Below are 27,761 nucleotides of genomic sequence, written 5' to 3'. Positions count from 1 at the left end.
ATTGTATACTTGAATTTGCTAAGAGAGTAGATTTGTCTGGGATAGGTTGATCATAGAGCAAGAAACATGCATTCCTTTTGGTCCTGTTTGAGTTTGATAAGTTATTGGATATATGTTTAGAGCTCAAAGAAAAGCTATTAGAACACTAAAATTTGTGAGGCTCACTCTTAACATCCTATTTTAAAGTGAAACGTTGTTGTCACTGTCCTGTATACTTTTTTTTTCTTTCTTTTTTTTTTTTTTTTTTTTTTTTTTTTGCGGTGCTGGGGATTGAACCCAGGGCCTTGTGCTTGCGAGGCAGACACTCTACCAACTGAGCTATGTCCTATTTACTTTTTATCTTTCTTACTATGCTTTTCTTTCCCCCATAGCACTTATTTTCTAACACACTCTGACACTTACTTTCTGGGTTTTTTTGTGTGTGTATTATTTTTATCCCCCTCCAAGTCCCAAAAGGTAAACTCACAGAGGGTGAGGCTTTTGTGTGTTCATCGTGTATTCCATGCAGACAACTGTGATGGCATGTAGGACTTGAATGTGTTAAATATCATTTAATATTGCCAAAATGAGTATTTGTTGAATGAATAAAGGGAGTGAGGCAGGGAATATAGGGGCTAGAATGTTAGGAAAATGAACATTTCACTGTTTTTAAACGATAGGAAGATAGAATAGGATTGATCCAGTTGTAGATATGTTTTTGCATTTCATATTGGGAAGATCTAGATGTTATTGCCAGATGGCTCTTTTCTGTAACATTGGAGGCAAGGTCTTTATCTCACAGCAAAGAGAAGAATGTCAGTCAGAGCCCTTGATAAATGGAGGAGATTTGCAATAGCCATGATAAAGTGTGAAAGAATGAATTAGCCAGGGAAATATATTGTTACCTTGTGTGGAATCCTCATTTGAAATCAATATTGATGAGTCAGTAATAGAACCAACTTGGTCTTTGGAGAACTTTCTCTAAAAGGTGCTTGACTGGTCAGGTACAGTCATACATAGAGAAAGTAGACAATAATAGGAACCTGAAACTACTAATTTTGGTGGAAAAGCAGTTTCAAATGCCAGAATCCAAGATTTTACCCTGACAATAGATGGCTTAGGTGGTGTGAGCAGTAATGTTGTTGGAGATGACTGAGGGCATACTGTTGGAAAAGTGTTTTCTGAATCTGAAAGTTACCCAGGATGGTGAAAGAAGGCTGTAACCTGGGGGCCAAAGTAAAGGCAAATGGGGAGAGAATGACCAGTTAGGAAGTGAGAGCTGTGAGAAGGTAATAGATGATAATGCAACCAAGAGGGCCTAACCATGCAGAAATGCATTGGGTTCTTGGTTTTTTAAAATGATGGTAGAAGTTTAATCTCTGGAAGTCACATGGTGACCAGGGAAATCAGTTTCTCCACTTGGCCCTAAGGTGTTAGGAAAAATAAAAAAAACAACTTCGAAAAAAAACAAAACAAAACACACACACACACACACACACACACACACACACCAAAAAAGCAGCTACCATTTCAGAGGACTGCAATGAAATCTTGCACTCAGGAAAGAGCTAACTTTGTTTTAAAGTAAGGAGATAAGACTTCAGAGAAAGGTTGGAAGATATAGTTTCCTGGTTATTGCTGAAGATAATGGAATGGTGTAGAAGGTGGAAAGGCCTAGGTAGTGTGAATTGGCAGGAAGAAGGAAAGGTGCATTAACAACAGGATAAAAGGCATTGTGGTCTTAATTTCAGCCTCCCTCTTTTCTTCCTTCCTGTTTTTTTTTTTTTTATTGTTTTTTTAAATTGAAGTGAAATTCAAGTAACATGAAAGTAACCATTTTAAAATGTATGATTCATTGGCATTTAGTGTGCTTAAAATATTGTATAGCCATTACCTATCTGAAGTGTTTCCATAACCCCTAAAGAAAACCCTGTACCAATTAAGCAGTTATTCTCTGTCTCTTCCTTCACTTCCACTCAGGATTTTTTTTTTTTTTTTTTTTTAAAGAACCATGGACACTGGGCCTAACAGCAGGGAAACATCTCTCTTGCTATAGATGATGATGGGTATGAAAGATGTTCCTTGAAACAAGTGAGAAGAGGCTCCAGAAACTGGGTGAACTTCTGTTGTTTCAAACTCACATACCTTTGTGACCAGACTTATATTACTAAAAAAGCTTCCTCATCAGGACTTCTGTATTTCTCTCAGTTAATACCATCATTCTCAGTTTAACCGAGGTCTACACTCTGATAGCCTTTTTTATCTCCTTTCAGAGCTATTACCATAGATTTCTAAATTTCTTTGCCTCCTTTCTGCTTTTTTCTGCTGTCATTTTAACTGGGGTCCTTATTATGGGGTCCTTATGTTTTAACCTTCCTAAGTAGTTTCCCTGCCTCAATTCCTTTATTCCCTAATGATGGAATTGCTCATCTTGAATACTTATGTACCACTGCTAGATATTTATAACCTGATACTTAAGATCCTCTCCAACTACCCCTTCTCACATGGTTGTTTTGGTGATAAAATGAGATAATATAACATTATATAAATATTAAGTATTGCTATAGTTAACTAGACTTCATTTTTTCTTGTTACCTTTATCAGCCTCAGGTTTCAGTCAGACCAGTCTAGTCAGTTATTTTGCGCATCTTTTGTGTTTTTTTCTATTTTACATCTTTGTTATAGAAATTCCATTCCATGGACCATTGTTTATTCTTTCTTTTCCTTGCCTAATTTCTGTGCCCATTTTGAAGCCTTCATTTATTTGAGTCTTTGTGATCATTTCTTTTAGGCAGTTGTAACATATAATGTCCATACCATTTGGCATTTTGCCTGGTCTTCCTTAAATTGTTTGATTAACTCTATTTTTTTAATCCTGACATTGAAGTTGTAAAACTTTTGAGGCTAGGAACATGTTACCCAGCACATAGCTGGGTATTCTGAATATAAATAATACTTTCCTTGTACCTTTCAAAATACTTAATTATCCATTATGGAGAATTTGCTTACTCTTATACTCTTCTCCAGTGTGAACTATAAAACTAATATGTTTACATAATTTACTTACTAAGAAAATAACCATTTAAACACCTCCTGTGTGCCAGGCACTGTGTTGGTCCTGGTGATAAAATGGTAAAGCAACTTGAAATAATCCCTACTTTGATGGAACTCAGAAGGCAGGTATACAAATAAACAGATAATTTTTGATAGTATTAAGTGCTAGAAGAAAATAAATCGGGTTATGAGAGTATTTTAAATTAGTTGGTCAAGAAAAGTCTTTGGGGTTTCATGTGAATTAGCACCTGGATAATAAGAATATATGCCATGAATAACATATTTTAGGCAGAATGAACAAAACCTCTAAAATGGGAGTGAGCTTAGGGTGTTCAATGAAAAGAGGAAGCTTCAATGCCTGGACCATGGTGCCGGAAGGGGAGAGGCCAGATTCTGTACATCTTGAAAAGGACCGTAAGCTTTCTTCTGTGTACAATGGGAAGCCATTGCAGGATTTTAAGTCAGGGCATGATGTGATTTGAGTTATAGTTTTAAAATATAATTCTTACTATCCTTTTAAGTTTTTCTGCCTCGTATCCACTTTTTTCCTTTTAATTTTGGTTAAAAAAATAGGTTTAGCAGTATTTTAACTGACTTTAATTTTCCATATATTTTCCCCCATATTAGCAACTCCTTCAGGAGAAAAAATTTTTCATCTACTTTTCTGTAAGTACCCACTACTGACTTGGTAGTTTCTGTTACGTGTAGACTAACCAGCTACTTCAAAAAGTAGTGACTTAAAACAATAAGGATTTATTATTTGTCACAATTTTGAGGATTGATTGGGTTACTGTTCTCTTGATTTTGCCTGGGCTTACTCACCAGGCTGTTTAGGTCAAGGTTGACTAGATTGAACTGCTCAAGGTGGCCTTAACCATGTGGTCTAACTGTGGTTGGTTCTCCTCTGCATGGCCTCATAATTTCCAGTAAACTAGACCATCTTCTTTACATGATGATCTCAGAGTAGCTCTCCAATGAAGTGAAAAGCCAGAGCTCTAGCTAACAGTTGTTCAAGGTTTTGGTTTGGAAGTCATATAACTTCACTTTTGGTTTCATTCTGTCAATAAAAGCAAACCCCAGTGTAGCAAGATTCTAGTCCTCTCTTTGGATGGGAAGAAGGGCAAGGTTTATTGTAAGAAGCAAGTATTATGATTGTCTATGAAAATAAGCTAATACACTTCATGCACTCTCATGTACTGGGGGTACTGGGGATTGAACTCAGGGGCACTTGACTACTGAGCCACATCCCCAGCCCTATTTTGTATTTTATTTAGAAACAGGGGCTCACTGAGTTGCTTAGCACCTTGCTTTTGCTGAGGCTGGCTTTGAACTTGAGATCCTCCTGTCTCAACTTCACAAACCAATGCACTCGGCCCTCTCAGTAATTCTAACTGTGGCACTTGTGAGAGATACTGTTCAGTAAATTACTTGGTATTTTGTTATATTCTCTAAGCCTCAGTTTTCTTTTATGCAAGATAGTAATATAAATGCCCACCCTTTAGGATTACAGTGAGAGTCAAATTAAAAATAGATCAAGAGATAGACATATAAAGTGATATTTCTGTTCTTAATAACATATTATTATTATTATATATACATAGTTGATCCTTAACAGTTTCTCCCCTTGATAAACAATGAGTATAAAAAGATCTCTGTTTTTCACATTATAAACTATAATTATCTCCTAAGGAGAGTCTAAACATTTTAATGTTTTAATAGATATATACATTCCAGTTTTATCTCCCAGTTGTTGTTGACTATAGAACTCAAGTCGGTGTAGTCGAATTGTTTTGATTTTTCTCTTAAAGGAAGAATTGTTCACACTTCTGTTGGTAGTTTTAGGCTGCGTAGTTTTATGCAGGTCAGTTCCTTCTAAAGCATTATTTTAATGAGCAATTGAAAATTGAAATGTAGACATAATAATCATTTTTTTATCACATGGATTAATATTTCAGCATTATAAATACACGCTATGTTATAATTTAAAGTAGTAAAACAAATGAGTAGTGTACTTTTTGCCTAGAATCTTTCTCCACCTACTTTTTTTAGTTTTACTATGATTTAGCTGTACTCCAAAACATGTAATTATACTGTAAGGAATGAAAGTTCAATAGTTCCCAGTGGTTACATTGGGCTAAAAAGAGAATGATTGCTGTGTGAGGTGGTGCAAGCTTGTAATCCTGGCAATTCTGGAGACTGAGGCAGGAGGATTGCAGGTTCAGACCAGCCTCAGCAACTTAGCAAGACCCTGTCTCAAACTGAAAATAAAAAGGGCTGCAAATGTAACTCACTTGTAAAGTGCCCTGGGTTCAATCCCCAGTACCTAATAATAATAATAAGAAGAATCATTTCATGTCAAGTGATACAAATTCCATGGCTTTACAAATCAACTTGTGCTTGGCACAGAGAAAATGAGTTTTTAAAATATCTGAGCATTAGATAATAGTCCATTCATTACAAATTTAAATTTTCTATATTAACTGAGGCTAAGAATCTTTTTTTCTGTGTAGAATCACTGAAATACATGGTTAAAAAGCAACAGCAACCAAAGCCACATTCACAAAGACAATGAAGGGAAAAAAAGAGAAAACATTATTAACATAAAAACAGTTTATATAAAAATATACTTAGTTCAGTTAAAATACAGTGTTTATTTTAGATAGGATATGAGACAGTAGTATTTAGGAGATGGGAAGAAAAATAGATTATCTTCCTTTTTTCTTTTGTTTGTACTATACCTTTCAGTCAGCCAGATAAAAAAGATGTTAAGATTGGTAGTGAGAATGGTATAGCTGAGATGGAAAAATATTGATAAGTTGGTTCTGGAGATTTTGAAGTCAATGTCAGCATTTCTGTACAGACAGCCTACTAAGTTATTCGGATTGTAGTAATAAGTTATTTTTTGTTGTCCATACTCATTGAGATTGTTTTTCTCATTAGCAGTTAACTTTACTCTTGGTCTCTATTCTTTCCAACTTTATACCATGTTTAGTTCCAAGGAAAATTATTCTGTATGTATAACATTATCACTTTATAGACTTCTTGCTGTCAGCCTGATAGATTTGTAATCCTTAAAGGCTTGGGTCATTTTCTGTGTGATAAGGATTTCATGGCTTAGAAATTTTTATTTTTCCATAGAAAAAGCCTTGTTTATGAAAATGCAGTACAATGGGTAGGGTTGTAGTCCATGGTAGAGTACTTGCTTAGCATGCATGAGGTCCTGGGTTTAATCCCCAGCCACAAAAAGGAAAAAAAAAAAAAAAAAAAGAAAGAAAGAAAGAATGAAAATACCATACAGACTATCATTGATTACAGTCTAGTGATATATACCCCATAGTACCTACTGGTGTTGCCAAAATATAAACCTTGATATTGAGACCTTGTCTTTCTGTCTTCCACAATCTTTTGCTCAAAGTAGAAATTTAATATTTATTAAAAACAAGGCTGTTGTTTGCATCATTTAGTGTTCCTGCATTAGAAAAGGAAAAGAGGAATAAATGTCGTGTGGAAAGGCAACATTCAGCAGAAAGCTGAAACATCGTTTAAAAATATCAGAAAATACCACTGAAATTGAAGATGCCATCAAAAGCCTACCAACTAAGAAAAGCCCAGAACCAGATGGATTTTCAGCCAAGTTCTACAGATCTTCAAAGAAGAACTAACATCAATCCACCTCAAATTATTCCATGAAATAGAAAAGGAAGGAAGCCTTTAAAACTCATTATGTGAAGCTAGTATCACCCTGATACCAAAACCAAACAAAGACACATCAAGGAAAGAAACCTTCACACCAATATCCATGAATGACCATACATGCAAAAATTCTTAATAAAATACTGGCCAATAGTATGCAGAAACATTAAAAAGATAGTGCCTCAGGATCAAGTAGGGTTCATTCCAGGGATGCAAGGTTGGTTCAACATACAGAAATCAATAGACTTAAAGACAAGAATCGCATGGTTATCTCAATAGATACAGAAAAAGCATTTGATAAAATACAGCATATATTCATTTTGAAAACACTAGAAAAACTAGAAAGAGTAGAAACATACCTCAACATTGTAAAAGCTGCTATATATGTTAAACTCAAGGCCAGCATCATTCTAAATAGAGAAAAATTGAAAGCATTCCCTCTGAAAACTGAAACAAGATTAGGTTGCCCTCTTTCACCGCTTCCATTCAACATAGTCCTTGAAACCCTAGCCAAAGCAGTTAGGCAAAAGAAAGAAATTAAAGGGATACGAATAGGAAAAGAAGAGCTCACACTATCCATATTTGCCGATGACATGATTATTTAGAAGATCCAAAAAACTACCAGAAAATTTCTAGAACTCATAAATGAATCCAGCAAAGTAGCAGGATATAAAATTAACACCTATAAATTAACAAATTAACATCCATAAATCCTATATACCAATTATGAATCAACTGAAAGAGAAATTAGGAAAACTATCCTACTCATAGTAGCCTCAAAAAACAAACAAACAAACAAACAAACAAACTTGGGACTCAATCTAACAAAAGAGGTGAAAGACATCTACAATGAAAATTTCAGAATATTAAAGAAATTGAAGACCTTAGAAGATGGTAAGATCTGCCATGTTCTTGGATAGGCGGAATTAATGTTGTCAAAATAGCTGTACTACCCCAAGTACTATTATACAGATGTTAATGCAACTCCTATTAAAATTCCAATGACATTTTTCACAGATAGAAAAAAGTCATGAAATTTATTTGTAAAAATAAGGGGCCCAGCATAGCCAAAGCAGTCTTTACTTAGAAAAGTGAAGTAGGAGGCATCACAATACCAGACCTCAAATTATACTACGGATTTATAGTAACAAAAACAGCATGACATTAGCACCAAAACAGACGTGAAGATCAATGGGAACAGAATAAAAGAAAAAGAGACAAAACTATATAATATATAAATACAGCTCATGGAAGACAAAGGCATCATAAACATACATTGGAGAAAAGATAGCCTCTTCAACAAATGATGCTGGAAAAACTGGAAATCCATATATAGCAGAATGAAATTTAACCCCTCTCTCTCACACTGCACAAAACTCAAAAGTGGGTCAAGGACCTAGACATTAGACCAAAGACCATGCACCTACTAGAAGAAAATGTAAACCTAACTCTCCATTATTGGCTTAGGAGTCAATTTTCTCAACAAGACTCCTAAAACACAAAAAGTAAAATCAAGAATCAACAAATGGGATGGTATCAATGTAAAAAACTTCATAGCAAAGGAAACAATCAAGAACGTAAAGAATGGGAGAAAATCTTCACTACTTGCACCTCAGATGGAGCATTAATGTCCAGGATATATAAAGAACTCAAAAAACTTAAAAAACAAAACAAAACAAAAGAAACTCCAACAAATAACCCATTCAATAAATGGCAAAGAAACTGAACAGGCACTTCACAGAACAAGATCAATTAGAGAAATGTAGATTAAAACTACACTGAGATTCTATCTCATTCCAGTCACAAAGGCAATTATCAAGAATGCTATATATGTTATACCCAAGGCCAATATCATTCTAAATGGAGAAAAATTGAAAGCATTCCCTCTGGCAAACTGTCGAGGATGTGGGGGAAAAGATACACTCATACATGGCTAGTGGGACTGCAAAGTGGTGCAACCATTATGGAAAGCAGCATGGAGGTTCCTCAGAACACTTGGAATGGAACCACCCTTTGACCCAGTTATCCCACTCTTTGGTGTATACCCACAGGACTTAAAACCAGCTTACTATAGTGATGCAGACACATCAATGTTTATAGCAGTTCAATTCACAATAGCTAGGCTATGGAACCAACCTTGGTAAACTTCAACAGATGAATGATTAAAGAAAATGAGGTATATATACACAATCAAATATTACTCAGACATAAAGAAGAATGAAATTATGGCTTTTTCCAGTAAGTGAATGGAACTGGAGACTTTCATGGTAAGTGATGTAAGCCAATCCCCCCAAAAACAAATGCCAAATATTCTCTCTGGAATGAGGGAGAGATGGGAATAGGAAAGACAGTAGAGTGAATCGAACATAATTTTTGTAAGTTCATGTATAAATTCACAACCTGTGTAATGCCACATCATGTACAATCACAAGAATGGGAAGTTATACTCCATGTATGTATGGTATGTCAAAATATACTCTATTGACCTATATCTAAAAAGAACAAATAAAAAATGAAAAAAAAAATTTTGAAGTCCTACCAGATGTGATGATACTTGCCTGTAATCCCAGTGATTTGGGAAGCTATTTTACATTTTAAATAATAAAAAAGACTGTGATGTAGCTCAACAGTAGAGCACTCCTAGGTTTAATCCCCCAGTACCAAAAAATAAATAAAATAAAATATTTGAAATTGCTGTTTGAACAGAAGTTGTGTTCTGTATCTATTTATTTTTGTCCTTCAGTATATCATGCTGCTTAGTTTTGTTTTTCTCCTGACAGTTGCTCTTTTTAATGTGTCTGTTATTAAGTGTAACAAGGATGTCTCATCCAGTATCTGTCCCTGTCATCATTTTCTTTTCACTGTTTGAGAAAAGTTCCTGCTAATTAGAAGCATATGGTTAAGGCCAAGATAACATTTTTGTCTCATATTATTATAGTGAAGTTCATATGTGTATGAGATCCCAGGACTACTTTAGTTCCTCATATTTCAGGTAACAGAATTCCACATCGTGATGATTGTGAATTTATTTTAAAAGCAAAAATAGGTATTGAACCTCCCTCAGCCAGCTCTATCTGCAAAATAGAGGAAGTTACTATCTACCCTTGCAAACTAATGTAATTTGTTGGGAGTATAAAACTATTGTAAGCTACCAAACTTCTGTAACTTGAAGGTAGTATGGAAATGATGTTTCTACACATAAATGCCAGTTAGGAAATTCTGTAGTAAAATAAATTCTTTACATTCCTGTGAAGCAGCAAGGGATATCTTTTTAGTCTCTTCATTTCTTTATTGGGAATATCATCTTAATAGAAATTCAGTCCACTTCTAAAAACCTAGGGCAAGTGTCACCATCTTCATGAATTTTTCCTATATTCCCTAAATGTAATATCACTCCCCTCATGCAGATACTCTGGCATCCTTTGAGTGGCAGTTCCCTTATTTTTGCTTTCTATTCAGTTTACCCCAGATTCCTGAGAGAAACATCTAGATATTATGAAGCAGTTATTAAAATGGGGAAGGAGTCAAACTCAAATGTATGTAAGATTACATAGGTAGCTTATTGAAAAACAAAACAAAACAAACCACCCTTACCCTTGAATGCTCTTAATTCAGTAAGTGGTGTTCACTGCCCTTTTAGTGTCCTGTGTCTTACAGTCTGATAGTATGGATTTTTGTACATGATTAGTGTTTCCTTTGCCTAGATTTTTTGTCTATATAATGTGTATCCCTTAGCTCTGCACTTTATGAATTCCTAAGGGAATTCTTTTCTACCTCTCTGACAAGTTTAACTCTTCCTACACTGTTTTTATAGCACTCAGTACCTCATTATTCTTCACAAATGCAGCTTTGCATTTATTTGTATGATTATTAAAATAATGATTCTCACTAAACTGGAAGCTTCATAAAGGTAGAAATTATGTGTGTTTTTACTCTATTATATTTCTAATGGTCGCGTAACTCCTAGAGCACAGCTGTTGCTTAGTAAATACTGAGCGTAAGTAAATAATGGTCTCTAAATATTGTTTTGATGATTGTTGGACCAGGAGTTCTGGATCCTCGTGTTATATATCTGGCTTGTAATTTATCTCTTATCTTTCCTATATCTATTTGACTATTTGTAAACCTCAATGAAACCTCCCCTATCTACCCTAATGGTGAAGGGAAAGGGGCAATTTTAACATCAGATAGGAAATAAGAAGGTACTTTGAAAAATGCAAAGGGGCTATTCAAATATAAAATTACCTTAAATGGCTACTGTATGATGGAAGGTACAAAGTATAATACATTGATGGTGTTTTTATTTTTTCCATAAGCCTTAGGAGTTTTATTTAAAGATGGAGTTTAAGCAATAGTTCTTATATATTTGACTTTTTGCTTATCTTAGAAATATTATCTCTTACTATCCATTGTTTAGGGTAGGAAATATCATTTATTTTCACTTACGAAAAACAAATTACCTAAGGCTAGCCTTCACATCCTTTTCTTCTTTATGGTCTAGCAAACCTTGTAGTTTTAGTGCAAACTTCCTCTCTTACAAATGGCCTGTGTCTTTAAAACTATTTTGTGCTGAAGGGCATAAAGAAATTGTATATGTTACTTTAACTCTGGATAAAATGGAATAGGAAAACAGTTAAATAAATTGAATTGAGATAAGTACTTTGTTATATTTTTAGAACAGGACAAGATGTCCTCAACTTAAAAACAAAAAACAAAAAAAAAAAAACTCTAAATTTGATCATTCTTTAATTTTCTTCCACTAGCTTATTAAAATATATTTACGTTTCCCCCCTCTTTTCTGTTTCCATTTTTTCCTACCTTTACCCTTTTTTCATTATCCTAATTTTTCTTCTTTTTAACTTCAGCAATCTGGGTTGCAGGGGGAAAAAGCTGGCATTTAATCAAGAACATGATCTCATTGCTTTCAATGGCTTAGAAAAGAAACATTTTAAAGCAGTTGAAAGATTTCACTTTGGAAAGTAGGTACTGCATAACTAAGTGTGTTGGTTCCCAGCAGTGCCTGGAGCAACCCCTTTCCAGCCATCCTCATGTTTTTTTTTGTTTGTTTTTTTTTTTTTTTTCTCTTCTACTTCCTTCAGTGAGCAATAGCCTATGTTTAAAAAAGTCCAAGAAGACTTTCGTTTTGGCTGTCTTACCAGAGTATAATTTTCTGTTCTTTAACTCCTCTAACGTAACACTTTTCTATTCTTGTGGGTACTTGTGTCTAGGCTCTGTCACTTATGGAGAGATGAAGTGTAACTTTTAGTTCCCTTCTGCTTACCTAAAACACCCATCCCTTTCAGAGTCCTCTTAAATATTGCTGGGAGTTCTTGAATGGAATGAAATGTGTATTCAGGAAGAAAAGAGATTATTTTTTTCTTTCATTTTCCTTGGGAATCCCAAAATCACTGCCACTTCTGGATGGATCTTCTGTGAGGGATAGTAGCACAGTGCTGGGAATGCCATCTTTCATGTTTCAGAGCTGTGAGCCTTCAGAGTTCCCAGAAGGTGCAGGAGTGAGTGAGAGCTACCTCCACCAAACCCCACCCCCACTTTTTCCTAAGTCGCAATTCACATTCTCACTTGAAAACTTTTATCTTTTTACCTATCCTTTTTACTACTTCTGGGCTCCTAACCAGTTCAAAGAACCAGATGGAAAAGGATATCGTGCTATTTCTCCCATTTTCCTTATTTCATCTCATTCTTTTGCTCACCCCTGGACCCCTCTTAGTTCCTGCTAAGGTCTCCAGCGTCCTTGAGCTCCAAGGCAAAATACCATAAATTTGGAGGGAAGGACTCACTTGTTCTTATAGTTGCTGAATTCTTAATTATACTTGGAATCACCTCAGCCATCTTTTTACATTTATAAAAAATAATTTTTGCATTGGTGTCCATTACCTGCTGCAGAATTCACAAGGTACAAAAATATGCCTAATGATGTGTTTTCCATCCCTCAGTTATCAGTTTTTCCTCCCTGAGGAAGTTAGTGTTACCAGTTTTTTTGGTTGTTGTTGTCTTTTGTCTTTTGTTTTTTTGTTTTTGTTTGTTTGTTTTCCATATTCTTTCAGAAATATTTTAGGCATGAGTTAAAAACAAATCTATGTACAGTTATTTATATATTCTTCCCTACTCTCCTCTTCTCTTCCTTCTCCTTCACAACTGACTTAATTCGAATACACTCTTCCTTGTTCTTTTTGTTTGGCGTCTATTTCATAACAGCACATAGGGAATTTCCTTATTTTTTTATGGCTGCGTTGTATGGTTATACCAACACTTATTTATTGTAGTCCCTAATGGTAGATACTTAGGTTACCCCCACCACTCCCACTTTTTTTTTTTTTTTTTTTTTTTTTGTAATGGGATTTGAACCTAGGATTGTTCTACTACTAAAGGTACATCCCCAGCCCTTTTTATTTTATTTTGTGACAAGGTCTCACTAAGTTGCCCAGGGTGGCCTTGAACTTGCGATCTTCCTACCTCAGCCCTCAGAGTAACTGGGATTACAGTTGTGTGCCACCACACCCTGCACATAGGTTCTTTCTGATCTCTTGCTTACATATAATGCTGCAAAAAGTAGCGCTGAACGAAAGTTATTTTATCCCTTTATGAATCTATGTGTAGGGTAACTTCAGTACTGGAATTGCTAGGTTAAAGATTGTATGCACTGGGTTGGGGTTGTGGCTCAGTGGCAGAGTGCTTGCCTAGCACAAGCGAGGCACTAGGTTCGATTCTCAGCACCGCATGTAAATAAATAAAATAAAGGTCCATTAACAACTAAAAAACTTTTGATTTAAAAAAAGGTGTGCATTGTAATTTGGATCCTTCTCCTCTTTAGTTACTGAATTCTGAAAAGTTTTGTTTGTTGTTGTTGTTAATTATTTCTAGTGGGTTTATGTTCTGATTTCTCCTTTTGGTGAATTAGCTTTGTTACCATCTGATTTTATTTGATGATTGGTCAGGCAGTATCCAGGTAACATAAATAGTAGAACACTTGTAAGAAAAAAGAAAGAAAGATAGGAAAAAGGATGGTTTTGTTTGACAGAGTAGGGTAGATAAACTTTCTTCTCTTATCTTCTTAGGGTCTCTGACTGAACCTAAGAATTAAAGTGACACAAGACAAATTATTAGGAGAAAAGATACAATTTTTACTTAGTAATTTTTTCTTGGGAACCCTCACAAGAAAAATGAAGATTGGAAGAAACAGGGCCAAAAGATTGTACACTGGGTCAAACAGTAGTAAATTGTGAAAACAGGAGGAGAGAAAGGGGTTTGGACCAGGGCAGTTAAGGGTTAGTTTAACAAGGTCTGTCTGTATAGAGTTCTTTTGTCCTTGGCTCCCAGACTCTGGTGATAAGAATGTCTTCCTTCCTTCTGGTACAGGGAGGGTACTTTTTTTTTTTTAATCTCCTCCTTTCTGGAAGAAAAAGAAGGAGTGCCCTTCTTGTAGCTGCTACTTTTCAAGTCCCCTTAACTCAAAGTAATTAAAATGCCAAAGCAGCATATTTAGGAGTTGTATACTCTGAACCCCATCAACAGTTTAGAATTACTTCTCTGTCATGTGACAAACGACAGTATAAACTCAGTGGTGAACAATAGCTGATATTTGATATTTTAAAAGGCAGGTTGATTACTGCTGTCCTGCCCTGTGGTGAATTTATGCATGCCCTGTATACAGGGATTACATGAGGAATTACAAACTGTGATGTCAGGTGCTACAATTTTTTTTTTCTATAAAAATGAGGCCCTTAACATTTATATTGTCTCCCAACTTTTATATTATTTTAATTTGTGGGTCAGTGTGTGTGTGTTACTGAGGATTGAACCCAGGGCCATTCTACCACTGAACTATATCCCCAGACCTTTTTATTTTGAAAGTTGTCTCACTAAATTGCCCATGCTGGCCTGGAATCACAGGCATGTGCCACCACTCCCAGCTCCTACTTTCAAATACTATGTGGGTCAAAGAACATGCATCCACAGGATTGATCCAAACCCCATGAGAGGACAAAATTATGACAGTTTAGTTCAAGGATATTAATTGGCTTTATTTTTGATTCTGTGGCTAACAATTCATAAAAAAGAGTAAGTGTTCTAATGAGCTAATCAGAGAAGACTGGTTTTATTGACAGAGGGCTGAAGAAAGCAGAAAGAAAAAACAAAAAACAAATCATTTCAAAGTTACTTTCCTTGTAAATTAAGGTCAGGGAGACAGAGAAATAGAAAAAATAACTAATTGGGCAACATCAGGTTACATTTGTGTGTGTTTGTGTGTACCAATGGCAATCAAAACTGGTTTGTTGGGAAATTTGGCTATTATTCTCACTATTCCTGATTTTTCAGAAGGTCATATAAATAGCTTAGTTCAGGTTGGTGATGTGTCTCTTTAAAGTGAATGACTCCAATTTGAATTTTAACTTGGTCTTTTGGGACCCAGTCCAGGAGTTGAGTCCAAAAAAACAATAGCCTCTTACCATTTTTCTTTAACATCCTTAAACTGAAAACTTAGGCCCTTTACTGTTGCGTATACAGAGGTAGCTTCTTGGTCTATTCTTTGTCTCTGAATTCCCACATATTCTAGTTCCTTATCACCTGCTGCCAGCTGAACATTGCTTTAGATATTCCACTGATTTGTTGGAATATTTATGTATTCATTCATTCAGGATCAGGGATTGAACCCAGAGGCACCTAACCAATGAGCTACATCACCAGCTCTGTATCCACCCAACAGGGTGTTACCTAAGGCCTCTCTGAGTTGCTGAGGTTGGCCTTGAACTTGTAATCCTATCTCAGCCTCCCAAGTTGCTGGGCCTGTAGGTGAGTGCCACCACACCCAGCTTCCATTGATTTTAAAATATTTTCTGCAGATCATTATCTATCTATCTTGAATCTTTATTTGGAGTTCCTTTACTCTTTATCTTTCCTAGTCACGATGTATAGAATCTTGAGATCCTAGTATCACATTTCTATTTGTTTAGTCACCCTATCCTGTGACTCCAACATGCATTTTTTAAATCTTTAAAACTTTTTAATTTTTAAAAGAATGTGAATGGGGGCTGGGGTTGTGACACAGTGGTAGAGCATTTGCCTAGCATGTGTGAGGCACTGGGTTCAATTCTTAGCATTACATATAAATAACTAAAATAAAGGTCCATTAACAACTAAAAAAAATTTTTTTAATTATGTATACAGTTAGAATTTTAGCAGGTAGGAGTAGAAAATACAGGTAAATGTGATTTTTGTCTATAATCTGTGCCAGGATTCCTTCCAGATTGTGGTCATTTTTTGAAGGGGAACATGATTGTAGATACCACTGTATATTAAAATGAAGCTTAGCAGGAAAGATTTTTCTATCTGAAGTCATTTGTGGCACTCTTTGTGGTTCTGGAGGTGTAGAAGAGGAATTATGATTCTCTTTGAATTAAAAACTCTTAATCTAGAATCTCATCTACATCTTTCTTTATTCTGTTCTGAAATTCTCACTAGAGATGGACAGCTGTCATTATCTCTTCCCTAACTCTTGTCTGAGATTTCTATCATCTCAGGATCTCACCTTATCAAAGGTGATTACCTACCTTTTGACAGAAAAAAATTAATTTCTTTAAAATAGTTGGAAATTACTGCTTTTGATGCTTTTCTTTATGTGGTCATTTTAGAGGCTGTAAAAACTGAATTTTGGAAGGTAACCTGAGACAGTGAGTCCAGTTACAGGGGAAGTTTACCATGTCCAGGCAGTGCTTGGGCCAGAACTGCCTGACTAGATCTGAATTCTTGCATACTCAAAAAACAACTTTCTCATCATAGCGTGGCCTCCAAATAAACAGCCCTAGTACAAAGCAAGTGTTCTCAGTACAAGCCATTACATTGTGCTTATGGGTTTTGTTTTGTTTTGTTTTAGATACAAATATTGTCTCTTGTGATTTTGTATTCCTTAAGTCAGTTTTCCATTAAGATGTAGCAACTTTTTAGAAAGATTGGTGGTTGGAATTTAAAGGGAAGGGGGATAGGGAGTTAACATTTGTGGGTGCCAACTTGAGGAACCTTTTTTACCATGTAAGACTGGAGGTAAGAAGAGCAGTTAGATTAATACAACAAAAAGAGAAGGAAGGTCTCAAGTAAAACGGATCAGTAGGATTGGAAAGAGGGTGGTATACAAAAGAAATTTCTGTGGAGGGTAATTGCCAACTCTTGCTCTAGCATATATTTTTGTTTTGTATTAGTTCATATAAAAAGTAATATTTTCCAGGTTACCTATCAATTGTATGTTTAAATTACACACTGAGTAACACTTAGTATTTGGAATTACTGAAAATTTTTAAGAATACATCATTCTTTGCCTTTAATAGGGTATATAACCCCCATACACACACTTATTGAGATAAAGTTAATAAGATATAATTCATATACCCTACAGTTCGCCTAGTTGAAATATTGAATTCAGTGAATTTTACTATACTTATGGCTATGTAATCATCATAATCCATAGATTTTCTTAATATAATTGTTCTTGATAGATTTATTAAATTTATATATTAAATCTCTATAATTTGCTCAGATAAAAAGAAGTAATAAAGAAAATGGAATATAGAATTAACACATTTTTGTGATGGTTAAAAATAATATTAAAGAATTTAAAACTGATTTGAAACTTGAAGAAGTCTTGCTGCCTACAGTTAGATATGAATTTTTAGCATAGTAAAATGGATGCCTTTTCATCGTTTTTGTTATTGTTGTTTCTTCCACAGTACTGGGGATTGAATCCAGGGTTGCTCTGTCACTGACCCTGCACTCTTTTTATTTTTAATTTTGAGATAAGATCTCACTAAGTTGCAGAGACTGACCTTTGTAAGGAATCCCACGAAAACCACGCCAGACATGGGAAATCACATAAGGGAGTTTATTAAGCAAACAAAGTATCTCCCTGCAGGGTAAGAGAGAAAATGATAAGAAAAGAAAGGGAAAGAGAAAGGGCGCAAGCAAGAAAGAGTGTGAAAAGCGAGGAGGAGAAAGAAAATGAGTCAGGGGGAGAGAAAGCATGAGAAAAGATGGGGGGGGTAGCTACCCTAAAGCAGTTGAATTCTGCCAGGCTAACAGGGGACCAATAATGGAGAAGGATACTTGCAAGCAGACTGATGAACCAGTAGCTAGCCAGGATGTTCAGATTGACAAGTGGTTGGGAGGTGGGGAAAATGGCTGCACCGGAAAGGGCAGGGAGGGCAGCTTTGTATTACATCCTTAAACTCACAATTCTCCCAAACCTCTGGTATTACAGGCATGCACCACTGTGCCTGGCCCAATGGATACTTTTTGAGAAGTGATTTTTTTGGTTGCATAAAGTAAATAACAATGTTTACTGTATATTTTGTCTTATAAATCATCATAAAATGTGAGAACCCATGAACTTGTCAACATAATCTGAGGGAAATGATTCAGAATAAGGATATGAAATATATGAAGACTTTAACAGATAAAATTGAGATCTTAGCATTTGAAGTAGAATACATCATCTTGCTGGAAATGGCCACGTCATGGGGAACATAGAGAAAATACAGAGTTTATCTATAGTCCCAAGTTTTTAAAGATGAGTATAAGAAAGCTTTATGTTCCCCAGCAGATAGAGAACCTTTTGTTTTCTCATACCTTGAGATACTTTTTATGTTTGTTCAGTTAGCATTATAAACTGTGAGGAACTGAAATAACTCCTATAATAGGTAGGCGAGGAGTTTAGAGAAATAAAAGAAACTCCCGTCCTTGGAATGCTTGTATTGTTATGAGAATTGGATAAAGTGTAAATTGGCTCTCTGGAATTTTTTTTTTTTTTTTTAAACTTCAGCTTCTAGTTGTGAAACATTATCTGATTTGGTCACCTTATTTCAAATTATAATTTTTGCACATCCTCCTGAGATGAAGTAAGTAAAGTATTTCACCTCTCCTACAATAAATGGAGAGCATATGAGTTCCCTCATGTTGGCCTTCTTATCCTTCTTTTAGTACTCCGCTTCTAGTAAGTTGACCAAGAATGCTTCAAGCCTAGTCATGAGAGTCATGAGTGGTGCTCTCCTAAGTGCCAATTTAATGGATGCTGGGAACGTCCAAAAGTAATGTTTCTACTAACCTGTTGATAGTGTCAGAAATTCCAGCATATAGCAAGATTATCACTAATGTCTATTTATTTTATTAATTTTGTTACCTGGGATTGAACTCAGACTTTACCACTGAGATTTATATTCAGCCTTTTTTGTTTTCTTTGAGACATGGTCTAACTATGTTGCTAAGACTGGTCTCAAATTTGCAGTCCTTCTGCCTTAGCCTGAGTAGCTGGTATTATAGGCATGTGTCACCACACTCAGCTCTCCTAAATCTATTGATTTAATCCCTGCTATTGCTTAGATCAAATTTGTATTTTTAAATAGGAAATTGTAGATTCTCCTTTGATCTCATCTGCCAGAAGTTCTCCCTTCTCTGATTTCAGATTCTAATACATTATGCCTTGTTCATAGAAATCTAACCATATTGTCCTCTGGGCTACTCTTTGAACCCGATAGGTTATTTCTGCTTCAAGATCTTGATCTTGAATGCTTTCTCCCCCACATCTACCTAGATCACTGCTTGACTTCATTTGTCTTTATTCAAATTTAACTGTCAATGAGACTTTCTCTGAGCACAATATTTATAACTAATCCTATCACCCACAATTTGTATCTTCTTTCTCAGCTTTATTTTGTGTTCTGTTGTATCTATCATGATTCGAGTACTATGTTTGACGTTTTTTTTGCGTGTCTCTTACCACAAGCATGTAAGCTCCATGTGAACAATGATTTTTGTTTATTCATTGCTGTACCGTTCAGTAGTAAATGTTTGCTGAATGCATAAATGAATTAATTAAAAGTTCTACTGGATTTCAGACATAAAAAGTGTCTTTAGACAAAGAGGATGCCAAACAGTTAACATATTACATACTTTTTCTTTGTATAGTACTTCAGATCCCAAATTTTCTGAAATATTTCCTTTTAGAAAATAAAACAAATAGGGCTAGGAATGTAGCTCAGTGGTAAAGTCCCTGTTTTACTCAGCTTTTTTAACAGGGACCAAAGACCTGACAAGAACCACTTAGTGGGGGAAAAGTTTATTTTGGTTTATGTTTTCAGGCAGTCCAAGGTAAGCTGACTCCATAGCTCTGGGCCTCAGGTGAGACAGTCCGTGGAAGAGGAAAACAGTTCAGGACATGGCAACTAAGAAGCAGAGTGAGAGAGAGCACTCTCTTCACCAAGAACAAAATATAAACTCCAGAGGCATGTCTCCAGTGACAGACTTCTTTGAGCCATATAGTTAACACCCATTTAATTCATATTGGTGGATTAATCCATGTATCAGGTCACACCTCTCATAATCCAATCATTCACTTCATCGTTCTTGCCCTTGTCTCACACGTGAGCTATTAGGGGATACCACATATCTAAACCTTAACAGTTCCTCTATATTAGGAAATCCTAGTCCAGTGCCAACTGTGGATGGCTTCTGATTGCAATTTGTAACAATTTTGAACTCTTAAGAAAAACGTCAAATGACAAGTACTTAATAGGCCTTAAGCTTCTGAATGTTTGTAATTTTTGGTTTTACTCATTGGGTAAATCAGTGTCAGCACTCACCTGGGGGTATGGTTTATGGCTCCTAATTTTACTAAATCAGGGCCAGTCACTGAAACAGCAAATTTTGAGAGAGTGTCTTCACAAGGTAGCAAGTGTGGAGGTGGAAGACCCAAGCTTCCAATCTGCCTCCCTCAGAGTGTTTAGGCATATTTTTGGGATAAAGAAGCAGGGTGCTTTAAGACATGGTGAAAGGTGATTAGAGACAAAGTAATCAGTGGTCAGTACATATGTAGTCTCTCTTCATGACTCTGAAGAGTCATATTCTGGCCATGTTACAGAATCTGAGGGTGGAATTTTCGGCTTCCTGACGTCAAAAGGTCATCCATCAAACTCCATTGCTGATCCAAGTGAAGAATCGGTGGTGTAGACAGAAAAGACTTTCAAGTCCCTGGAATGTAACTTAAGCAGCCATATGTCAGAGGTGTTACCTACAGCAAAACTAGAGGGAGGCTAATATATAGCTTACCTGTGTGACCTACAGAATTAGTGATCTTTAAAGCCAACTACAAGCAAATAACTAGGGGAGTGGGGTTCAGTCACAGAAGTAAAAGTCCTGAAACTGAGGTCTCATTCTTTTGATGGTTACCTTTTTGAGAATGGCTCTCAGGTCCTTGAGAGATGCTGATGCACATTTACAATTGGAAGCCTTTTTTATTGGTGACTATCTGATGATTGTAGACCATCCAGCAAGGAGGTAGGGCTCATTTTTTACCATTACCAGAAGTTTTTTCATTTGTAAACTGAGGTGATTGGAAAACATTATTATTAACATCAGATCTACCTTAATATAAGATTTTGTGATTCATTTATTCTAGCTTAATTAAATCTCTTACTGTAATTCTAGAATTATTTGTACTTTTAAGCATTACAAAACTGCTAGGATAAGGGAAATGCTAAACCGGGAGGAACATTCTAGATCTTCCAAAAACACAGAATGGTACATTTTTGCTCTATTAACTGTTTATCAGTGTATTGTAATCTCCCTGCAGAAGAAAGTAGAGACTTCAAACGAATGAACAATAAATATGGATTGGTTTCCTGATTGAATGGTTATATTTTAACAAAATATTCCAGATGTATGCTAAAGGAATGGTGCATTGTTTTAGTTTAGGGCAGAGATCCATTTTAATAGTCACAAACTTCCGGAGAGTCTATTGGTTTTCCTGTTGTAGTCAACTCTGGGGAACTGTAATGGGTTAAGCAACTTGGAGTTGTTGAACTGAATTGAATTCTCAATCTGGTGTTTAAAAAACTACCATGGGGGCTGGGCGCTGTGATGCAGGCCTGTAATCCCAGCAGCTCGGGAGTCTGAGGCAGGAGGATCTAGAGTTCAAAGCCAACCTCAGCAAAAGCAAGGTGCTAAGTAACTCAGTGAGACCCTATCTCTAAATAAAATACAGAAAAGGGCTGGGGATGTGGCTCAGTGGTCGAGTGCCCTGAGTTCAATCCCCAGAACCTTAAAAATAAAAATAAATAAAATAAATTAAAAACTACTATGGGGTCTTTTGTAATTTTAAGGTTGATTATAAAGGTGCCCTGGATGTAGATCATAAACCAGTGACAGGGTAGGGTATTTCTTTGGTCCTGGAAACATACATTACATACTTAACAAGAAAAAGATCTTTGATCTTTATATTGTTAGATTTGACTTGTAATGGATATTTAACAATGCTTACCAATTGTCTTAGAAAATGTTTCAGTTATATCTTCTAAAAGCTTATTTAGGTAGCATAGAGTCTTTTGGTGACAAGTTTTAGGATTCATACCTTTAAGATGATCTTATTGGAATGAAACTCGCAAATAGGCATCTGCTCTTTTATTTATTTATTTATTCATTTATTTATGTATTTTATTGTTTGTTCTATTTAGTTATACATGACAGCAGAATGCACTTTGATTCATTGTACACAAATGGAGTACAACTCTTCGTTTCTATGATGGTATACAGTGTAGATTCACACCAGTTGTGCAATCATACATGTACATAGGGTAATGATGGTTGTCTGATTCCATCATCTTTCCTTCCCTCTGCCCCCTCCCATCCCCTCATTTCCCTCTACACACTACAGCATTCCTCCATCCCCCCACCATTATGTATCAGCATCCACTTATCAGAGAAAACATTCAGCCTTTGGTTTTTTGGAATTGGTTTATTTCACTTAGCATGATATTCTCCAACTCCATCCATTTACCTGTGAATGCCATAATTTTATTCTTCTTTATAGCTGAGTAATATTCCATTGTGTATATATACCACAGTTTCTTTATCCATTCATCTAGATTGGTTCCACAATCCAGGTATTGTGAATTGAGCTGCTATAAACATTGATGTGGTGTCACTGCAGCATGCTGATTTTAAGTCCTTTGTGTATAAACCGAGGAGTAGAATAGCTGGGTTAAATGGTGGGCCCATTCCAAGTTTTCTGAGGAATCTCCATACTGCTTTCCAGAGTGGCTGCAGCAATTTGCAATCCCACCAGCAATGTATGAGGTGTACCTTTTTCCCCGTGTTCTCACCAACACCTATTGTTGCTTGTATTCTTGAGAATAGGCATTCTAATTGGGGGGAGATGAAATCTTAGGGTAGTTTTGGTTTGTACTTCTCTAATTACTAGAGATGTTGAACATTTTTCATATATTTGTGGATCAGTTGTATATCTTTTTCTGCAAAGTGTCTGCTCATTTCCTTAGTAGGGGAAGATAATTATGTATATGAATTGCTATAATACAGGATAATAAAAATGTATTTGTCATACTGTACTAGCCAAGAATTTAAAAAGGATATTTTCTGTCTTATAAATAGGATTCATCGAGGCTGGAAGAAAGGAAAAGGGAGGAAGGCATTGTATTTCAGAAAAGCTAAGGAAACTGATTGGCTAGAACAAGTGTTTACTGTGTGAGATGAGAAGTAGAGAGTAAAGACTAATTGGGGAATGTTTAAGAATTATAGACCAATTTTTCATATGAATTCCTTTGAAGTACCTATATCCTAGTTACTGCAATTTACTTCAGTTACAGCTACTTAATTAAATTTATTTTATTAAGTATTCAGCTTAGAATGTTGGTATTTGAAATATAAATAGATATTTTTTACAATGACATGCTCAAAATTGTCTTTATGCCTAGGCATTGTATTTTTCCACAAGGTATGACATTGCATTATCAGAATTTTTCTTGTCCATTAAACCAATAGTTTCCAAGTAGATTACCTCAGGAGCTGCTTAAAAACTGCTACCTCCAGTTTAGATTCAGTAGGTTTCACTTTTGCTGGGAATTCTATGCTTGCAGGAGACTTCTAGGTGATTCGATGCTCAGTGCGGTTTGGGAACAACTTCCCTAACTGACATGGAGAGAAAGTTCTACATGCTATTGTAAATGTGCACTGTACTTCAGTAAGAATAGAGTGGGTTCATGTGTGACTTAACAGTACCAGCCTACAGTGGAGCACACTGTTACTTCCACAGAAGGGAATACTAAATAGTATATTATAAACAGTGACTGCTGTGTATGTGTTTTGAATTTAAATAACTCTGAAATCAAACCACAATGAAGCCACTTCCCAATGAAAGGAAGTGACATCTACACAGAGTATGATATGAAGGCATTCATGTGGAGTCAGCATGTTAACTGCACATACAGAGATAGAGATGATGGCTCAGCTCTGACTTGGGAATAAGTATTCCCTGACATTTCACAGCAGAGTTCAACAGAGTTTACCTGTTACCCAGTATTAATAGTAAGGAAACATTATTTTTATTTTCAGGTTATATAATTATTTTAGAGTAGAAGAAAGTAGGCAACATATTGAAAGTAACTGCAAGACCACCACTTTTTACAATAATTAAGTTCTATATTTTCAGTACTATTAGTCATAATAGATTCTAGGGGACAATGGCAGTTCTGTGACTTTTCTGATGAAGTGTGTTTATTGATAAAGCTTCAAAATAATTAGCCTGGAGACACTTTCCAGAAACTTTATGAAATAAACTTTATGAAATATTTTAGCCTCTTTATCTGCTTACAAATCTTTGAACCAAATACCACAGAATTCCTTTTATGTTCTGAATATTACTTCAGGAGCAGATGCAGATAATAGGCAATAGGGATAGAGAAAATAGACAAATAAAACAAGTATGTAGCATGCTTAGAAGAAAAATCAAGTATGTCACTATTTTACTTTAAAAAAAGTTTGAGAAAAATGAAAGTCAGTTCAGTTGCATCAAGACTGTTATCAGTGAATATGCAAAAGAATAGGTAGTATATATGTTTAATATACACCAAAAAATGGCTTGGTGGTGGACAAAAGTAATATAATTTTAGGTCCAATACAAGGGAACTCATAGTTCCCTTACATTCTGCTCACATTATTAACTTCTCTGTAGGAGTCATGTGACTAATTTTTTTTTTTTTTTTTTTTTTTAAAGATACTGGGGATTGACCCCAGGGGCACTCTATTGCTAAGCTACATCCCCAGTCCTTTTATTTTTTATTTTTTTATTTTGAGACAGGATCTCGCTAAATTGCCCAGGCTGACCTTGAATTTCCTGCCTCAGTCTCCCGAGTTGCTGGGATTACAGGTGTGTAATACTGATTGACCTTGATCAGGTAGAGTCTTGTCTTAATTATCTACCTCAGGGGATTGTGAGAGTACATAAATTGTTAGATGTAAAGCATTTACCCAGTGATGTTTGGCCCATAAAAGTACTCCTTAAATAGTGGTAATAGTCATTATTTATAGATTTAAACTATCTTAAGTGCATTATTTGAGGAATCAATATCCTGATTTCATTGTTTTTAATTCCTATGTCTGTGAATCTATGTTTTTTTCACTTTACCAACCATTCTTCACCCAAAACTACATGTGCTTCTCAGATCACAGTAAGAACTCATTAATCTGGTATTGTTCAAGGGAAAAAGAATATTTGACACAAGTGAAACATTTTCCTAAGACAAATTTTGAGTTTTTTCTTTTTATTTCTCCTCTTCTTCTTTTTAAAAATTTTTAAAATTTTTTGGTGTGTGTGTGTGTTTTGAGAGGGGGTCTGCCCATGTTTTCCATGCTGGTCTCAAGCTCATGGGCTCAATGAACAGGACTGCCTTAGCCTCCCAAGTAACTGGGATTATAGGCTAAGCCATTAACTTGTGTGTTAAATATTTTGTCGTATCACATAGTTTTCCATCTTTGTAAAACACAAATTCTAAACATTAATTTCATTATGATTTACTGTTGTCATATGTATCTAGATAAATAGTTGTTTTCCCTTATTTTCTTCTCATCGGGTAATCTATCATTAGTTTTCTCTTGTGTTTAACCCTTTTTATACTCTTCTAGTCACTTTAAAAAATTTTCTATCTCATCTACTTTTTCAGTAACCAGCTATTGAAGCTTGCCAAGATTATGTTAAAATGATGAGATGTCTGATATTCGCTTGTAAATATCCATTGGAGCAGGGTAGCAGGAAGGGGAAAGATATAAGCTTGGCCTTGTTCAAGCTGGGTGGTGGGTACATAGCATTTGTCATTCTATTCTTTCTGCTTTTGTACATGTTTGGAATTTTTCACAATAAAAGGTTTTTAAAAAACCACTATTTAAAAAAGAACTGTATGTGGGATATTTGCAGATCTGTGCATATTTCTTTCTTTTTTTGTAAAGATTCATAGGAAATTTAGATAGAGAACTAAGAAAGGATGCCCACATCTCCTGCCTTTTGACATTTTATGATTTTTAAACCTACATCTATCATATTTATTCACAATTTGCATTGTTTTTTAAAAAAAGTGTCTAGTCAGGAAATAGTTTCACTTCCTAATTTCAGTTGAAAGGACCAATAATATCTAATTTATTGAAGTGAGGATTATGTAGTTCTATATTTTAACATTTTTGTTTGTTTGTTAGGTACCAGGGATTGAACCCAGCTGTCTTTTACCACTGAGCTACATCCCCAGTTCATTTATTTATTTATTTACTTATTTATTTATTTATTTTTTGAGGCAGAGTCTTGCTGAGTTGCTGAGACTGGCCTTGAACTTGAGATCTTCCTACCTCACTTTCCTCAGTTGCTGGGATTGTTTTATTTTTAACATATTTTAGATGGATAAAACTGGATTCCGTGTGAAGGATATTGAATAATAATTGTAGGAGGTGATTATTTTGGAATGAGGTCCTGCTATAAGCCCCAACAGACCTGCATAAAAATCAAAGTAAAATTAAATTTCATGGCCATCTTTTTATGTTTCTGGTCTTTGTTAAGAAAACATATCATCTTCTAAATTTTGTTGTAGAATGTGTTACTGTGATTCATTTTTTTTTTTAACCTGTCTTTACCTCGGGTTTAATTTTTTATAGATAAGATTTTGCTATTTTGCCCAGGAAGTGCAATCAGCAACATATTCAGTAGATTTTCTTTGTACTTTACACCTACATTTTTAGGACAGGTATTATTTTTAAGTCAGCAATAAAATTAACTACAACAGGAACTTCATTAAGGCCACAATTTAGGATATGCAAATGTGAATGGTTTCTAACTTTACCCTGTACATTTCACATATATCATTAGTCATTGTTACACACTTTGGTCTTGCTTAATGTAATTCAGTGCTGAATTAGTTTTTTAACCTGTATTTTTAATGAATCTTTTTATGACTTTTGTCTAAGTCACAATCTTAACTTTGAGTTAATGGAAATAATTGTCTATAGATTATGGTGTGAAACTGCTATTAAGTTTAGTTTTTGTAACCTTTGGTTCCTAAATCATGAATAATAGTGTTCAATTTTTGAGAAGATATGTCTCAGTAGAGAGAGGCCAAAATGTCTCAATTGTGAATAAAGCAGTAGACTAAAGTCAGAAGACAGGATTACTAGATGCACTCTATTGTATATTGTGTTCAGTCATCAAGGCAATATGGGTATCTGTCCCTTTATAAAATTGGTAGTAATGAGTAATAACCCCTGCCACTAGGTAGTTTGAGAAGTGCTTCATCCTCCCTATGTAAGTTGGTTTATTTATTTATTTATGTTTGTTTGTTTGTTTGTTTCAGTACAGGGGATTGAACCCAGGGGCACACTACCGCTGAGCTACAGCCCTATCCCCTTTTGTTTTTTATTTTGAGACAGAGTCATGCCAAGTTACCCACACAGCTTCAAACTTATGATCATCTTCCCTCAGTCTCCTTTGGAGCTGAAATTATAGACATGTGTTACTGTGCCCTGTTAAATTTTTTTAGAAGTCTGTAATAACCCTTTGAAGTACAGTCTGTTTTCCCTGTCTTATAGATGCTGAAGTTGAGACTTTAGAGGAATTAAGTCACTTAAGATTATTCTAGCAATAAAATAAGTAATATACTTAGAACCAGAAATTACCCTACAGTTATGACATTTAGTTATATTCA

General features: G+C 35.3%; 1 protein-coding gene and 1 long non-coding RNA gene across 20 annotated transcripts in view; one reads left to right on the top strand and one right to left on the bottom strand.

Moving 5' to 3' along the window:
• The window catches only part of HMBOX1 (homeobox containing 1), a 152,123-nt gene that overhangs the window by 38,134 nt on the left and 86,228 nt on the right, over positions 1 to 27,761 (top strand). For 14 of the 19 annotated variants that reach the window (XM_079139968.1, XM_079139967.1, XM_079139960.1 and 11 more), the window contains exon 2: positions 24,881 to 24,949. The exons of the other annotated variants lie outside the window; for them this stretch is intronic. The gene's annotated coding sequence lies outside the window, so the exon portion shown is untranslated. The remainder of the gene's footprint in view (positions 1 to 24,880; positions 24,950 to 27,761) is intronic. 19 annotated transcript variants of the gene reach the window in all.
• LOC306661170 lies at positions 31 to 13,064 on the bottom strand. The gene is made up of 2 exons (XR_013763821.1): positions 1,475 to 13,064; positions 31 to 1,434 (listed from the first exon to the last, which is right to left on the bottom strand). It is a non-coding gene; the product is annotated as an uncharacterized lncRNA (long non-coding RNA).

Source organism: Sciurus vulgaris (assembly GCF_902686455.1).
Source record: "Sciurus vulgaris genome assembly, chromosome: 5".
NCBI classification, from domain to species: Eukaryota; Metazoa; Chordata; class Mammalia; order Rodentia; family Sciuridae; genus Sciurus; species Sciurus vulgaris.
This window is presented reverse-complemented; position numbering and strand designations above follow the sequence as displayed.